The sequence below is a fragment of the Mustelus asterias genome, chromosome 9 (genome assembly GCF_964213995.1).
Source record: "Mustelus asterias chromosome 9, sMusAst1.hap1.1, whole genome shotgun sequence".
NCBI lineage: Eukaryota > Metazoa > Chordata > Chondrichthyes > Carcharhiniformes > Triakidae > Mustelus > Mustelus asterias.
The window spans coordinates 23,388,988-23,405,895 of record NC_135809.1 but is presented as its reverse complement, the minus strand read 5'-3'; the positions used below and the strand labels follow the sequence as shown (position 1 = coordinate 23,405,895).

Here is a 16,908-nt window from a genome sequence, read left to right as displayed (position 1 = left end):
ACAAGTGTATTTTTAAATTGTTCATTTCTTGCCAGATTTCTCTTGTACCTTTTTGTTTTTGAAGACATTGTGTAATTGCTTAGCTTTAGTTCCATGGGATCTAGTCACGCTCCATTATTTTTCCTGAGTAAATATTCATCTGTTGGGCTTGGCTGAATATCAGTAGGTTATTTTGATCATCACAGCTGACCGGACATCCACTCATGAAACTCTCAGCAACATTTGTGAGAAAGACTTCACAGAATCACAGAACAGTCCTGTCCAATCTTTTCACGTGGAAGGCCACATTTCAAAAGGTTCTCACTCAAGGGGCTGATGAGCAAATTTTGGAAAGATAAAGTTAGACACAACATTAAATATGAAATTTAAAAAAAACTGAGCTATGAAAAAAAACCAACTTACTAAGCAAAAAAAAAGTAATAAATCACTGAGAGTGGATGAGAATACATGATCATAGAATCCCTACAGTGCAGAAGGAGGCCATTTGGCCCATTGAGCCTACACCGACAACAATCCCAACCAGGCCATATCCCTGTAAGCCCATGTATTTACCCTGCTAATTCCCTGACGCAAAAGGTCAATTTAATGGCCAATCAATCTAACCTACACATCTTTGGAGTGTGGGAGGAAACTGGAGCACCCGGAGGAAACTCACGCAGATACGGGGAAAACGTGCAAACTCCGCACAGACAGTGGCCCAAGCCGGGAATTGAGCCCAGATCCCTGACGCTCTGAAGCAGCAGTGCTAATGCCTGTGCCACCATGCCACCCTCAAATAATAAAGGGAAGAAATAATGGGAGCTTGTCAGAAAGGTATGGTGATCATGGGAGATTTTCATCTATACGTGGACTGGAAAAGTCATATGGGCAAAAGGTAGCCTAGGTGAGGGATGTTTTTGCGATTGTTTCTTAGAACAGCATGTACTGGAGCCAACCGGAGAGCTGGCTGTGCTGGACCCGGTATTGTGCAATGAGATGGAATTAATTAATGATCTCATAGTGAAGGCACCCCGAGGTAGCAGCAACGATAATATGATTGAATTTTACGTTCAATTTGAGGGAGAGACGAGTGGCTAAGAGACTATCGTTGAAGTCTTCCTGGTGTTTAGGCTAGCAGGATATTATGGTCCTACCAATGGCACATCCCTGCTGCTGGCTTCCCGGCAGCAAGGGGTGCGTTCAGTGAGAAACCCCATTGACAATGTTAGGACCATAAGATCTTGCTAGTAGTGAGTGTCGCGCTGCCTTCGGCCGCTGCGAAATATGCCATGCAGAGGGAGAAATCCCACCCACTGTTTTTAGATTTAAATAATGGCAATTATGAGGGTCTGAAAGCAGAGCTGGCTAAAGTGAATTGGGAAATTAGGTTAAGGGTTGGGTCAATAGAGATTCAATGGCAAACATTTAAGGGGATATTTCAGAATAAGCTTAAAGTTTATTTATTAGTGTCACAAGTAGTAATGAAGTTACTGTGAAAATCCCCCGTCGCCACACTCCGGCACTTGTTCTGGTACACTGAGGGAGAATTTAGCATGGTCAATGCACCTAACCAGCACATCTTTCGGACTGTGGGAGGAAACCGGAGCACCTGGAGGAAACCCACGCAGACAGAACGGGGAGAACATGCAGGCTCCATGCAGACAGTGATCCAAGCTGGGAATTGAACCCGGGTCCCTGGCGCTGTGAGGCAGCAGTGCTTGCCACTGTGCTGCCCTACACAGAATAGAATACACAGAATAGATACATTCCAACAGGTAAGAAAATGTCCAAGGGTCAGGTGTATCATCCATGGCTAACTAGAAGAGTTAAAGATTGTATCAACTCAAAGAGAAAGCATATGATTTTGCAAAATCAGATGGAAGGTCAGAAGATTGGACAGAATATAATTTGGTTTTTGATTTGATTTATTATTGTCACATGTATTATCATACAGTGAAAAGTATTGTTTCTTGCACGCCATACAGACAAAACATACCATTCATAGAGAAGGAAACAAGAGTGCAGAATGTAGTGTTACAGTCATAGCGAGGGTGTAGAGAAAGATCAACTTAATGCAAGGTTAGTCCATTCAGAAGTCTGACAGCAGCAGAGAAGAAGCTATTCTTGAGTCGGTTGGTACATGACCTCAGACTTTTGTATCTTTTTCCCGAAGGAAGAAGGTGGAAGAGAGAATGTCCGGGGTGCGTGGGGTCCTTAATTATGCTGACTGCTTTGCCGAGACAGCGGGAAGTGTGGACAGAGTCAATGGATGGGAGGCTGGTTCATGTGATGGATCGGGCTACATTCACAACTTTTTGTAGATCCTTGCAGTTGAAACAGAAAAAACAAGAATAGATTAATAAAGAGGGAAAAAAATTAGAGTATGAGAGAAAGGTAGCAAGAAATATAAAAAACAAGAGTTTCAGTTTCTACAAATATTTTAAAAACAAATGAATTAACAAAGTGAGTATTGGTTCTATAGATAGTGAGTCTAGAGAATTGAGAATAGAAGACAAGAAATGGCAGATTAATTGAACAGGTATTTTGCATCAGTGTTCACTATAGCGGATGCAAATAATTTCCTGCAAGTAGCTATAAATCAGGAAATGGAAGGAAGGGAGGAGCTCAGAAAACTACAGTCACCAGAGAAGTGGTGTTGAGTAAATTATTGGAGCTGTGGACTGATAAGCCCAGGTCCCGATGGACTTCATTTTAGGGTCTTAAAAGAAGCGGCTGGTGAGATAGTTGATGCATTGGTTTTAACTTTCTAAAACGCAGTAGGTTGAGGAAAGCTCTGAATAGATTGGGAGATAGCAAATGTAACTCCATTATTTGTGAGGTAATGCATTTTGGAAGGTCTAAGACAGATAGGAAATATACAGTAAATGGCAGAACCCTTAAGAGTATTGATAGGCAAAGGGATCTGGGTGCACAAGAACACAAGTCACTGAAAGTGGCAATGCAGGTGGAGAAGGTAGTCAAGAAGGCATACGGCATGCTTGCCTTCATCGGCCGGGGCATTGAGTTTAAAAATTGGCAAGTCATGTTGCAGCTTTATTGAACTTTAATTAGGCCGCACTTGAAATATAATGTTCAATTCTGGTTCAACACTACCAGAAAGATGTGGAGGCTTTGGAGAGGGTACAGAAAAGATTTACCAGGATGTTGCCTGGTGTGGAGGGCATTAGCTATGAGAAGAGGTTGGAGAAACTTGATTTGTTCTCATTGGAACGACGGAGGTTGAGGGGCGACCTGATAGAAGTCTACAAGATTATGAGAGGCCTGGACAGAGTAGATAGTCAGAAAGTTTTTCCCAGGGTGGAAAAGTCAATTACTAGTGGGCACAGGTTTAAGGTGCGAGGGGCAAGGTTTAAAGGAGATGTACGAGGCAGATTTTTTACACGGAGAGTAGTGGCGCCTGGAATTCGCTGCCAGGGAGGTAGTGGAAGCGGATATGGTAGTGGCTTTTAAGGGGCATCTTGACAAATACATAAATAGGATGGGAATAGAGGGATATAGTCCCTGAAAGGGTAGAGGGTTTTAGTTAAGTCGGACAGCATGGTCGGTGCAGGCTTGGAGGGTTGACAGGCCTGTTCCTGTGCTGTAGTTTTCTTTGTTCTGTTTAAAAAGGGAGGGAGACTGAAAACAGGAAACTGCAGGCCAGTTAGTTAATAGTCTGTCAGCGGGAAAAGGTTAGAAGCTGTTATTAAAGAAGTTATAGCATGGCGCATGGATAAGTTCAAATTAATCAAGAAGAATCAACATGGTTTTGTGAAAGGGAAATCATGTGTACCCGAGTTCTTTAGGAAGTACTGTGATATGGATAAAGGGGAACCAGTGGATATATTATACTTAGATTTCCAGAAGACATTTGATGAAGTGTCACATCAAAGGTTATTATGGAATAGAAAAGCTTATGATATAGGGGATAACATATTGGCATGGATAGAAGATTGGGTGGCTTTTAGGAAGCAGAGAGTAGGCATAAATGGGTCTTTTCAGGTTGGCAAGATGTAACGAGTGCCGTGTCACAGGGATCAGTGCTGGGACCTCAACTTTTTACAACTTTTATAAATGACTTGGCCGAAGTGATGAATGGGGTTGTTGTCAAATTTGCTGATGACACTAAGATAGGTAGAAGAGTACCTATCAAGAGTACTACCTAGGTGGCAGGGTGGCACAGTGGCTATCACTGTTGCCTCACAGCGCCAGAGACCCAGGTTTGATTCCTGGCTTGGGCCACTGTCTGTGCAGGGTTTGCACGTTCTCCCCGTATCTGCATGGGTTTCCTCCGGGTGCTCCGGTTTCCTTCCACAGTCCAAAAGATGTGCTGGTTGGGTGGATTGGCCATGCTAAATTGTCTCTTGGTGTCAGGGGGATTAACTAGGGTAAATGCATGGGGTTATGGGGAAAGGACTAGGTGGGATTATGATCGGTGCAGACTTGATGGGTCGAATAGCCTTCTTCTGCACTGTAAGAGTAAGTTGAGAAGAGGGGATAAGGAGGCTTCGAAAATATATAGGTAGGTTAACGAGTGGGCAAAGATCTGGCAAAAGGAATATATTGTGGGAAAATATGAAATTGTCCATATTGGCAAATCAAATACAAGAGAAGCTTATTATCTGAATGGTGAGAGATTGCAGAGCTCTGAGATGCAGAGGGATCTGGGTGCCTTAATGCATGAATCACAAAAGACTAGTATGCAGGTACAGCAAGTAATTAGGAAAGCTAATAGAATGTTATCATTTAATGAAAGTGGGAGTGACTTTTCGAGAAAATTCCAAGGCAAGTTCTTTAAATGTGTAGATTGGAATCCCTTGTGAAACAGTGTTTCATATAGATTGTTTGACTTGATGTTTATTGAAGTCTGGGTGGCTTCTTGAGATATCTACGAACTCTGTCTTGGTTGTATCTATCATTTACTCTGTAGTGTGGTTTGTTTGAACACAGTCCATCTGTTAATTCACATGTATTCCATACTTATCCTGAAGTTTAGACTATAAAATACATATAAATTGTTTTATCTTTCTGAAGTTGTATAGTAAAGTTTGTTTTTGTATGTTCAAAACCCATGGAATCTTATGGCTTTATTCCAAAAACAGGTGTATTGAATCTCAACCTTCAGCTACTTTAAACAAAATGTTATTGGTCCATAAACAGATCTCTGGGTCTGGCCAGGGATCATAACAGTTGCATACCTCCTGCCATCTGGCTTAAATCAGCAAACTCAGCAGTCGCCAGCTAAGCCGTCAGGGAGCTAGCTTTGGTTTGAATGGTTGGTTTCCAAAAAGGTCAATTCTGAAAATCTTTCATGGTTACCTTATCATTTCCTTGCTTGTGGGCTTGTCTTTTTCAAGATAATTTATTCTTAGGTTCATGGTAAGGTGGCATTGTTAAATGATTCAGTGGCACATTGAAATTTAGTTCAGCCTAGAAGAGTAAGAGGTGACTTGATTGAAACACATAAGAGCCTGAGGGGTCTTGACGGGATGGATGTGGAAAGGATGTTTCATCTTGTGGGAATATCTGGAACTATGGGTCACTGTTTAAAAGTAAAGGGGTCACCTATTTAAGACAGAGAGGAGGAATTTTTTTTCTCTCCAAGGGTCATGAGTCTTTGGAACTCTTTTCCGCAAAAGGCGGTGGAAGCAGAGTCTTTGAATATTTATAAGGTGGGAGGATAAATTCTTGATAAGCAAGAGGATGAAACTTTATCAGGTGTAGTTGGGAATAGGGAGTTGAGGTTACAATCAGATCAGTTATGACCTTATTGAATGGCGGAGCAGGCTCGAGAGGCCAAGTGGCCTACTGCTGTTCCTAATTTATATGTTCATATGTAATTTAACAAGTATTGCCTTTGTCATCTGTTATGTGGTTGCAATTTCAATTGATATTGTAGCTTTATTTGGTACCGCACATGACTTGATTCAGCGCATGACCTAATACATGTTGGCACATTCATGTAATTCATGTATGCACAGTGACTGCAGTGTATTTAGTTCCGGTTCCTTTATGTTTGGAAATCAGTAATGATGTAATTTTCCTGGTTGCTAATCATAAAGTTATTGAAAACCCTCAATGTTGAAAAAAAGTAGTATATCATCAAGAAAATTAACTTATGGGCAGTATAATATTATGCCATATCAACCTTGCCTATAAACAGCCAGGTGGTACTTTTATTATCACTATAAGGTTATGTATATGCATGCGCATGAATAAGTGAGAGTGAAGGCAGAGTACTGATTATATACCCATTCTATATTTCATTTTTGCTCTCTATACTACAAGAAGTACATTAAATCAAGAGGAAAAATATCTATCTTCATCCTAATATGAGTTCATTTTTCATCAAATTCGTGATTACCACATGTTATATTGACAGCTGTTTGGAGTCATACCTAGCACAAAGGAAGATGGTTGTGGTTGTTGGAGGTCAGTCTCTCTGCCCCAGGACATCACAGCAAGAGTTTCTCAGGGTAGTGACTGAGGTCCAAACATCTTTTGCTTCTTTATCAACGACCTTCCCTCCAACATTCTCGTTTCTTCAGATACTGAAGCAGTCGGTGCTCATATGCAGCAACACCTGGAACATATTCTGGCTTGGGTTTATAAGTGACGAGTAACATTTATGCCACGGCAGGCAATGACCAACTCCAACAAGAAAGAATCCAACCATCTTCCCATGACATTCAGTGGCATTACCATCACTGAATGACCCACTATCAACATCCTGGGGATTACCATTGACCATAAACTGAGCTTGACCAGCCATATAAGCACTGTGGCTGCAAAAGCAGATCAGAGGCTGGGAATTCTGTGGAGAATAACTCGCCTCCTGACTCCCCAAAGCCTGTCCATTTTCCTCAAGTCAGGAGTGTGATAGAATAATCTCCATTTGCCTGGATAAGTGCAGCTCCAACAACATTCAAGAAGCTTAACACCATCCAGGACAAAACAGCCCGCTTGATTAGCACCCCATCCACCACCTTCAGCATCCACTCCCTTCCCCAATAATGCACAGTGGCAGCAGTGTGTACCATCTACAAAGTGCAGTGCAGGAACTCACCAAGGCTTCTCAGACAGCACCTTCCAAACCACGACCTCCACCATCTAGAAGCACAAGGGCAGTAGATGGGAACACCGCCACCTGCAACTTCCCCTCCAAACAACACACCATTCTATCTTGGAACTATACCACCATTCCTTCACTGGTCCTGGAATTTCCTTCCTCACAGCATTGAAGGTGTGTACCTATACCACATGGATTGCAATGGTTCAAGAAAACAGCTCAGCACCACCTTTTCAAGGGCAACAGGGGATGGCCAATAAAAATGTTGGCCTAGTCAGTGATGTCTTTGTCCTGTGAAAGAATTAAAATAGGAAGGCAAGAATTTTCAATGTAATGAATGTTAGGCATCAAGAAAGTGAGGAGTGACGGGAGATTCAAAATCTGATGGAAACTCATTGACCTGAAATGTTAACATTTTTTCTCTCTCTACAGGTGCCACAAGTCCTACTGAATATTTCCAGTGATTTTTGTTTATATTTGGACTCAGCATGAGCGACGGCTGAAGAGCCGTAAAGTCGGCCACAACCTAATTCATTGGGTTCTTGGCAGATTCTTCAGAGCCGTGCTTGAGCTCCAACCACCCCAAACATGGCATCTCCACATCAGAGGTAGTGTGTTGGGGTAGAGACAAGCAGTTTAGGTCTTTCCTTGTTCCCAGCCTGAAAGTCTCAGTGGTCTGGTGTTCTGTGTGTAAAGTAGTAAATTGGGGTTAGTTGGTATCCGGGTCTGGATTGTGGCCTGAATTCCATAAAACTTTAAAAAATTCTGGTAAATTTTCAACCCTCACATAAAGAGGGACCCATGTTCACACTGCTTCATGTTGGCAGCTTCTTTGCCAAGGAAATTATTTTTTAGTTCTGTGACTCATAAGGAAATACCTTATGTGGGTTTAGTTTCCATTACTCATGCGTGCAGTATCTTTGCATTACATAAAAAATTTCCAAAGGCGCAGCTTGCTTATATAATTGTCCTTTGATTCATTTATACACTATTCCATTTAACCAGAAATATAAATGACACCCACTGTAAAGTGCACTGGCAATCTTTATTGCCAATTCTGTGAAAGAAGAGAATTATTCTTGATAGCATCCAACAATCTGCTGCTTTCACACTGTAAGAACACAAAAGCATGGAATTTGATAAAAGCCCATGTAGCACATCTCAGTCATTTTCTATCAGTGTCCAATCCATTCTGTTGTGAACTCTTTTCTCCACCTATTTAATCACTGCAGAAAAGTTTCTCTATGCACCTGCAGATAAGTCACACGTTTGTGCCTGAATTGAACCTGAGTTTGTAAAGAGCGTAAGTCAATGCTCTTTGCTTCCATCACCATTGCAGTATGAAGGTCTGGCACATACAGAGTTAATGTGGGACTGATTGCACTACTGCCCCTACAGTGATATTAGAAGGCACATGACCCAGACCAAGGGTCAGTGTGGTGTTGAGCAAAGATGAATAAAGACTTAGACATGGCGATAGCTCCTTGCCTCTTCCCTTTACTGCAATGGTAGGCAGCCTGCAGCTGTGGGGACCACGTGGTCCATATGGTTCTGAGTGTGGCCCACAAGACATTTTATTGACCATTGCCCATGTGCAGGGTTGCCAAACTCCACTGATCTGTGTCCACGTATTTTTTCCTACCGGTATGACTGAGTGCACATAATATGCACATAAAGCAAAGTCAAGTGAAGTGAGGTGCAAGGTTGGTTGCACTGAGAGAGCCGTGACCTCTCTCTGTGTCCAAAGTGTTTTGTTTTTATCATTTGAAGTTGATAGCTCTATTAATATATGAATGATTAAGCATTTTCTCTAACTTGTTATGAAATATTTGGCATGTATTAAATGCATTTAATCTTATTCATGAGGTTATGGTTGTGAACAAGCCTCATTCAATCTTACCGCTCACTGAGATTAAGGAATGCCACTTCTGCGACCCACTCACTAGCGTGGGTTGCCCATCACTGCATATATCTATTTAATAAAGACTTGCTGTTAACATACAGAAGACTATGAAGACCTCTTTAACAGGTATGTTCTGTAACCAACACCATACCAATAACTCATTTTTCATTTTTGTACTCCTCTGTACACTAAATATGGGTTTGTGGCCTGTTTCCTACCATCGCACGTCTTTGGCTAGCCACAAAAAAGGTACATCCAGCTGTTAGGACAAATTTCTTGCTAATTTTCTTTCTCTTGAGGGAGGCATCTGGCCTCCTATTTGATGGTTCTCTGTGATAGTGCAGCTAAAATCTGGTCTTCCTTGTTGCATGGAGAACTGCAGATGTAACTGTATTCTGTTACTTCACTGAAAAGCAGGTTGGAACACCAGGTACCTAGACTTGAGTCACAATACCCAAGCTTAGCTGTATATTGTAGAGCTTTGGGCATAACATGAAGTTTAAAATGATATTTATAGTTTGCATATATTTCAAACTGTTGACATAGACACTAACAGGTCATAATCTGATTTGGAATTTACCTACGAATGAAACAATAACACTATGGGCAGGTCTTTAAAATTCAAATTGGGATAAAAGTGAAAATGTAACTGCGGTACCTGGGCCTGGCTTAATATGAATTATAGTTTAGGTCAGAATTATCTGACCTATATATCAGATAAATTCACATTCTACAGAAGGCTTTTAAAAATTTACTTTTTGTAACAATGTAACACCGCTAACAAACTAATTCATCCTGTTACCTTGCAGCAGAGCAGATGTGAAAATGTTTTGTAAGAAACTAATAAAGTATTTGTATTGGAAATATAAAGCTTCATAATTTATTTTCTGGTTGTGAGTACCTCTGAATGTCTTGTATTTCATCTGTCCTTGTTCTGAGTGTTACCTTACTATAATCAATCTTTCTCCATTGCTCTCACTGCCTGCCCCATAGAGAAGCCAGTCCCATGTTCTGATATTATTCATTCATGCCATCTTGGGTTTTCTTTGTGCATTTTTTCCTTTGTGTTTTGCCTTGCATTACTTCTTTTTCCGAACACTTTCCTCTTGTTCACATCACATGTCCAAAATATGTGAGCTTCCCTGATATCACTATCTCAAACAAGTTCCTCTTAATACCAACTTTCTTAAGCAGCCACTCATTTGCTTGGCCGTCCATGGCTCACGGAATATCCGTCTGAGTCCTTTCATTTCAAATGCTCTTATTCTAGCCTCGTCACTCTTCCTGATGGTTCAGATTTTTTCACTGGCCATACAAAAGCATTCTGAGGAAGAGTTTTCAATATACTTGTGGCAGCACGGTGGCTCAGTGGTTAGCACTGCTGCCTCACAGCGCCAGGGACCTGGGTTCGATTCCCAGCTTGGATCACTGTCTGTGTGGAGTTTGTACGTTGTCCCCATGTCTGCGTGGGTTTCCTCCGGGTGTTTTCTCCCACAGTCTGAAAGATGTGCTGGCTCAGTGCATTGACCCGAACAGGCGCCGGAGTGTGGCGACTAGGGGATTTTCACAGTAACTTCATTGCAGTGTTAAAGTAAGCCTTACTTGTGACTAATAAATAAATTTGGGGTGGCTCGGTGGCACAGTGGTTAACACTGCTGCCTCTCAGTGCCAGGAACCCGCGTTCAATTCCAGCCTCGGGTCACTGTCTGTGTGGAGTTTGCACCACATTCCCCCCGTGTCTGCGTGGGTTTCCTCCAGGTGCTCCGGTTTCCTCCCACAGTCCAAAAATGTGCGGGTTAGGTGGATTGGCCATGCTAAATTGCGCCTTCGTGTCAGGGGGACTAGCTAGGGTAAATACATGGGGATAGAGCCTGGGTGGGATTGTGGTCGGTGCAGAGTTGATAGGCCAAATGGCCTCCTTCTGCACTGTAGGGATTCTATGATTCTATGATAATTATCATGCCGTGGGTTACTCGCTACACTTTTTAAATGAATTTACAACACTCTGACCCTTATTAAGTCTATCCAGAATTTCTTCAGTAGAATTTATTTTCCATGGTGAGTGACCCAGATAGTGGAAGATAGCATGATGGATAATCGATTGAAAAATGATGCAGAGATTTTCAGGAATTATTTTCTGTTGGGCTACTTCTACCAGCCAATAGTATATGCTTGCCATTCTTTTCTGACTGAATAATAATTACTCAGCCCACAAATGGTAGCAAAATAAATATACCCACTAAGTACTATTTGCATTGTACTTTGAATTGACCAAGTCTGCTTTGTACCTCAGGCTAAACTAAGGGCATAATGTTTAAGAATTTAATTCTCATAGCAAATATTTTCTTTTCCTCCTTATTCCAAATTATAAATATTAACAAAAAGCAGTAAAACTCTGCAGGGATATTACTGGAAGTGTTCACTTTAATTGCACATTTAAAGTAAACTTAAAAAAGAAACATAGAAACTAGAAGCAGGGGTAAAGAAAGTATAAAAGTAAGTTTATGGCAAAGTTTGACTTGAAAATAAAATGTAAAAGTGAGCTATGGGAGAAGCATGGCATTATTAGGATTGATACTTTGTCTGAAAGTTGTTCAGTGTGACTGGAGCTCCTAAAATGAATATCAGTCCAAATCAGTAAAATTAATTCACTAAAATTCAGTACGTTTGAGTAAAATGAATTTGCAGGAGTACTACCTAATAGCCAATAGAAGGTGCTACATGACTGGAAAAAGAATAAGTTCTCCCATTTAATTACATCATTACTGCATCATGTTGGCCAAATGACTTGCTCCTTAGTAGTACCTACTTATACACTTGAATTTGCTGTGAGGAGGTTTACAAGAACAATGAGGAAAACTCTGCAATCATTTTCTTTTCAGTGTGAAAATGCATTTTTTATTATCATTTCATGTAGGTAAGCTGCTGCCCTCAGTTCCATTACCCTAATTGCAGATGAAAGCTTGTATCTTATCACTCTGGAACTCATTCTGATTAATGCTTTATAGTCTAACCCTTCTGTTCACAAACTCACCTTGTATTTCAGATGTGTAACTATTTACAGTTCCTATACTGACTGCTGCACTATCTCTGAAGTCAGATCTTTCAAGGATTGTTTGACATCTTGTTCAGAATTTGGTCAACATTTAATAATGGTTGGGTCTGCAATTTACAAACCATTTTAGCTGTATAATTCATAAAATGCCATGTAATTTGTAGCTTATTCATTGATTCAAAGGATGGTTTAATTCCTATCTTGACAAGGAAGTATCACAAGGTTGAGCTAACAAAGTCAAAATTTAAGCGCTGCATGTTAATTGAGCTAAATATTACATTATTAAATAATTCAAATAGATCTAATTCCATCCAGGTAAGTAGTGATTCTTTCATGTGTACCATAGAATCCCTACAGTGAAGGAGGCCATTTGGCCCATCAAGTTTGCACCGACTCTCCGAAAGAACATCTTTCAAAAGAGTGCCATGTAATATATTGTCTAGGATCCAGTCAGACTGTGGTTAGAGAGGATTAGGCCAACCTCGTGTCATAGGTTAGACAAATCTTCATTTTGCAAGATTTTGTATTCTTGGCATGCGCATGTTATTGGCAAAACTGGCATTTATTATCATCAACAGAAAGATTTGACTCCCTAAATGGGTAGCTTGTTTAATTTCTTCATTTCCCTATTCTCTATCATAAATTCACCTGTAATGGGCCCACATTTGTCATTGCTGATCTTTTCCTTTTCACGTACTTAAAGAAGCTTTTACAGTCCACCTTTATGTTATTCACTAGCTTGCATTCATTTCCTCTTTTCCCTTTCTTTATCAGTTTCTTGGTCCTCCTTTGCTGGATTTCAAACTACTCCCAATTCCCAGACTCATTACTTTTTCTGACAATCTTATAAGCCATTTCTTTTAATGTAATGCAGTCGTTAATGTAATGCAAACTTATTTTGTTCACTATGGTTGATTCACCTTTCCTGTTGGGTTTTTTGCACCTTAGAAGAATGACTATTTGTTTAGTTCATATAATATTTTTAAAAATACTAGCCTGTTAACCATCAAATCTTTTGATGTATTTTCAGAATCCACCAAAGCCAACATTTCCCTCATGTCTTTATAATTTCCTAGTTTCAGATTGAACTATATCGCTTTCAAACTTAATATAAAATTCTATCATATTGTGGTCATTATTTCCTAATGGTTTCTTTACAGTAAAATTATTACTTAGCCCTTTCTCCATGGATAATACTAAATCTAAAATAGTCCATTCCCTAATTGGTTCCACAACATACTGCTTCAGAAACCCATCTCATACATAATCAAGGAATTCATTCTCCACAGCCTTGGGAGGATGTCACTCGTTAATGCTGTATTAACCATGTTACATGCAGCTCTAATTTCCTGATTTATATTCTGCCCAGCATTACCACTGCAATTTGGTGGCCTCTAACTCCACCAAAGTTAGCAGCCCCTTGCAGTTTCTTAGCTCTACACAAACTGATTATACATCTTGATTCTTCAATCTAAGATCTTCTCTCACTAATGTATTGACCTTGTCCCTTATTAACAGTGCCAACCCACCTTTTCCACTCTGCCTCTTCTTCCTAAATGATGAATATCAATGTTGCCTGAGTTGACCTTTGCAGACGTCCTCTGGTGGTCGGCTCAGCGTCTCTGGACAGTTACAGGTGTACCCTCATCAGCCTCATTTACTGGGTGACTGACAGTGGAGGAGGAGCATCAATCACTCTTGGAGCACCCTCAGATGATGCCCCCAAGGCACATTGCTGGTGTTCTTCCTCCCTGTTAGTACACAATGGCATCTCCCTGACTCTAGGACAAGAAGGGATACATTGCAGTAGGTTGAGGTGCTTTGTCCTTCTGTCGCCTAGCCAAAGCTGTATAGATGGAATGCAGATCTAAGCACATATCTGGCAGCCACTGAGTCTTCTGTTGGACTTGACTGTCCATGGATGATGTCAACCTCTCCATTGAGGAGGCCTGAGCTCACATGCTGGCATGAGAATTCTATGCTTTCACCTGCAAAATATAGATTGCCTCAGCTGTAGATGCTGCTGAGACAACAGCTTCTGAAGCACTCAAGGCTGCACATAACCTCTGGCATCGCTACCAGATGTTCTCCTGCCTGTCTCTGCATCTCCAGCAGGTTTCTTGCTATTCCCAGATGCATGTGTAACAAAATTCTAGTTTTGTAATCAAGTGAGTCTCCAAAGTGTTTTAGAATAGGTAAACTTAATTTTAGAAATTAAAATTTTTAAGGTAGATAAATGGAGATACTTGATTAAGCAACTGGTCTGCATCTCAAGTGAATGCAAATCAACCAAGCATGGATTAATTACATTTCTGCCATGGGCAGAAGGTTTATACTTAGCTCAATAAAAGTTTTTAAATATTTATGTAGTTCCCAGATGAAAATAAGTTAAAGGTGGTGTAAACAAGAGAATTTCTTGACAAGGCCAACAATTTTGGAAACGGCGATCATAAACTCCATTCGACATGTAAATTATTTCTATAGGTTAACAAATCAAAGAGTTGTGTTGAAGACAAAAGTTAGTCATACTTTTTTTATTTTCCTATTTATAGTAAAGTTTGTTCTGTTTAAAAATGTGAAATCTTGTAGCATATTTCTTTCAGTTAATTACTGTGTTCAGATTTCTTTTTAAACATCAATGGATGCGTTAGTGATTATTTATCAAAACTCGTTGCATTCTGGGGTAGTGCCGGTTGATTGGAAAACGGCTAATGTTACGCCGCTGTTTAAAAAAGGAAGGAGACAAAAGGCGGGTAACTATAGGCCGGTCAGCTTAACGTCTGTAGTAGGGAAAATGCTGGAATCCATTATTAAAGAGGAGATAGCAGGGCATCTGGATAGAAATGGTTCGATCAATCAGACGCAGCATGGATTCATGAGGGGAAAGTCGTGCTTGACGAACATGTTGGATTTTTATGAAGATGTGACTAGGGCGGTTGATGGAGGAGAACCGGTGGATGCGGTGTTTTTGGATTTCCAAAAGGCATTTGATAAGGTGCCCCATAAAAGGCTGCTGAAGAAGATTAGGGCACACGGAGTTGGGGGTAGTGTGTTAAAGTGGATTGGGGACTGGCTATCCGACAGGAAGCAAAGAATCGGAATAAATGGGTGTTTTTCCGGTTGGAGGAAGGTAACTAGTGGCGTGCCGCAGGGATCGGTACTCGGGCCGCAACTGTTTACCATTTATATAGATGATCTGGAGGAGGGGACGGAGTGTAGGGTAACGAAGTTTGCAGACGACACAAAGATAAGTGGAAAAGTGAATCGTGTGGAGGACGGAGAAGATCTGCAGAGAGATTTGGACAGGCTGAGTGAGTGGGCGAGGATATGGCAAATGGAGTATAACGTTGATAAATGCGAGGTTATACACTTTGGAGGAAATAATAACAAATGGGATTACTATCTCAATGGAAACAAATTAAAACATGCTACCGTGCAAAGGGACCTGGGGGTCCTTGTGCATGAGACGCAAAAGCCCAGTCTGCAGGTACAACAGGTGATCAAGAAGGCAAATGGGATGTTGGCCTATATTGCGAGGGGGATAGAATATAAAAGCAGGGATGTCTTGATGCACCTGTACAGGGTATTGGTGAGGCCGCAGCTGGAATACTGTGTGCAGTATTGGTCCCCTTATATGAGGAAGGATATATTGGCATTGGAGGGAGTGCAGAGAAGGTTCACCAGGTTGATACCGGAGATGAGGGGTTTGGATTATGAGGAGAGGCTGAGGAGATTGGGTTTGTACTCGTTGGAGTTTAGAAGGATGAGGGGGGATCTTATGGAGACTTATAAGATAATGCGGGGGCTGGATAGGGTGGAGGCGGAGAGATTCTTTCCACTTAGTAAGGAAGTTAAAACTAGAGCCTCAAAATAAAGGGGGGTCGGTTTAAGACAGAGTTGAGGAGGAACTTCTTCTCCCAGAGGGTGGTGAATCTCTGGAATTCTCTGCCCACTGAGGTGGTGGAGGCTACCTCGCTGAATATGTTTAAGGCGCGGATGGATGGATTCCTGATCGGTAAGGGAATTAAGGGTTATGGGGATCAGGCGGGTAAGTGGTACTGATCCACGTCAGATCAGCCATGATCTTATTGAATGGCGGGGCAGGCTCGAGGGGCTAGATGGCCTACTCCTGCTCCTATTTCTTATGTTCTTATGTTCCTCCTGGAAATGTAGTATAAATCATTGGGAAGATGTGATGCAGTGACACATCACAGTGTCTCCTGCATGCTCTGCTCTCAATACCAGGTTAAAGACATCTTCACTATGTTCTCTTGACACTTCAACCTCACCATCCTCAATTGCACGTCCAGCCTGCTGTCTGACGAGGTCAACTACCTCTTCCTCTGCAAGATACATCATGCGGAGGTAGGCGACTGTCACCAGCCTTTGAGTGCTCCCTGATGTTACGCACTATTTTGTCATGTAGGAAGACAGAAAAACTGAGCATCATCTCAATGGACAGTAAATCCCTTTAAGAGCTAATGTCATCTCCCTAATAGATATTACAGTTATATACACAAACACACATGCGCACACACACCTGTTGACACTTTTGCAGCAGTGAACCCCGTCCCCAAGCACTGAGCATGCTGCCTTGATCAGCAGGGACTTCCCTCAAGATGGTCTGGAGGCATACCAGCTAAACATCACTAAACCATAGGGTAGCTTGTTTTTTGCACTGAGTCACAAACAAAAGGTAGTTGCAGCAGCATCACAGATTTCCAGGAAATGTTAGATCAGCCGATGGTTGCAGCAACAGTTGCTACTTTGAGTGGAATTAGTAGTTTGCAGCAGTGGTTAAACGTTCAAAATGTCCACTCGCATAAGACATATGGTACTGAATTGTAGGGAGTGTATACCTGTTCTGGCACCTTTTCAAATATGGCACCCAGACCTCCAACC

The 16,908-nt window shown here is 41.3% G+C and overlaps 1 protein-coding gene across 9 annotated transcripts in view; it reads left to right on the top strand.

Annotated features, from left to right (window-relative positions):
• LOC144498544 (small integral membrane protein 29-like) overlaps positions 1–16,908 on the top strand; it is an 86,411-nt gene that overhangs the window by 6,297 nt on the left and 63,206 nt on the right. Inside the window, exon 2 of one of the 9 annotated variants that reach the window (XM_078219815.1) lies at positions 7,481–7,656. The exons of 6 other annotated variants lie outside the window; for them this stretch is intronic. The gene's annotated coding sequence lies outside the window, so the exon portion shown is untranslated. Of the gene's footprint in view, positions 1–2,152; positions 2,181–7,480; positions 7,657–16,908 lie in introns of those variants that run through there. 2 more of the 9 variants (XM_078219813.1, XM_078219818.1) reach the window with 2 other exon arrangements.